The sequence below is a fragment of the Piliocolobus tephrosceles genome, unplaced genomic scaffold (genome assembly GCF_002776525.5).
Source record: "Piliocolobus tephrosceles isolate RC106 unplaced genomic scaffold, ASM277652v3 unscaffolded_26635, whole genome shotgun sequence".
Taxonomy (NCBI): Eukaryota; Metazoa; Chordata; class Mammalia; order Primates; family Cercopithecidae; genus Piliocolobus; species Piliocolobus tephrosceles.
The window spans coordinates 879-1569 of NW_022309460.1; the positions used below are offsets into that span (position 1 = coordinate 879).

Sequence of the window (691 nt, forward strand, 5' to 3'; positions counted from 1 at the left end):
CTGAGTAGCTGGGATTATAGGTGTCTGCCACCACGCTCAGCTGTTTTTTTTTTTTTTTAGTAGAGACAGGGTTTCACCATGTTGGTCAGGCTGGTATCCAACTCCTGACCTCAGGTGATCCACCCACCTCGGCCTCCTAAAGTGCTGGGATTACAGGTGTGCAACACCATGGCTGGCCAAGAAACTTTTAAAAGATAAGAAAGGATGCCCACCCTGGCTGCAGGCTGGGTGTCTCTGGCTTGCTAAGTAGGTGTGGGTGACTACCCTGAAGATGCCGCTCGGAACCTGCCAGCACCGCAGATGCTGTTGGTCTGCTGTGCCCATGATACTGGGGCAAAGAGGAAGTGGCTATTTCTACACACTTGGTGTTCAGAAACCAGTGAGCTCTAAGAATGGTTTATAGCCTGACATTTCTTAGAAAAAAGAAAAAATTAAAATTAAACAAGATTCCAGTCATGGTGGCTCATGACTGTTATCCCAGCAGTTTGGAAGGCCGAGGTGGGAGGATCACTTGAGCCTACAAGTTTGAGAGCAGCCTGGGCAACATGGCGAAATCTCATCTCTACAGAAAAATATAATTTAAAAAATTAGCCAGGCATGGTGGTGTGTATCTGTGGTCCTAACCACTTGGGAGGCTGATGTGAGAGAATCACTTGAGGCCAGGAGGTGGAGGCTACAGTGAGCTTTGATT

At 47.8% G+C, this 691-nt stretch overlaps 1 non-coding gene across 1 annotated transcript; it reads left to right on the forward strand.

The window, feature by feature from the left end:
- Nucleotides 1-273: 273 nt before the first annotated feature.
- Nucleotides 274-413, forward strand: LOC111532940. The gene has a single exon (XR_002728697.1). It is a non-coding gene; the product is annotated as a small nucleolar RNA SNORA43 (small nucleolar RNA).
- Nucleotides 414-691: the final 278 nt, after the last annotated feature.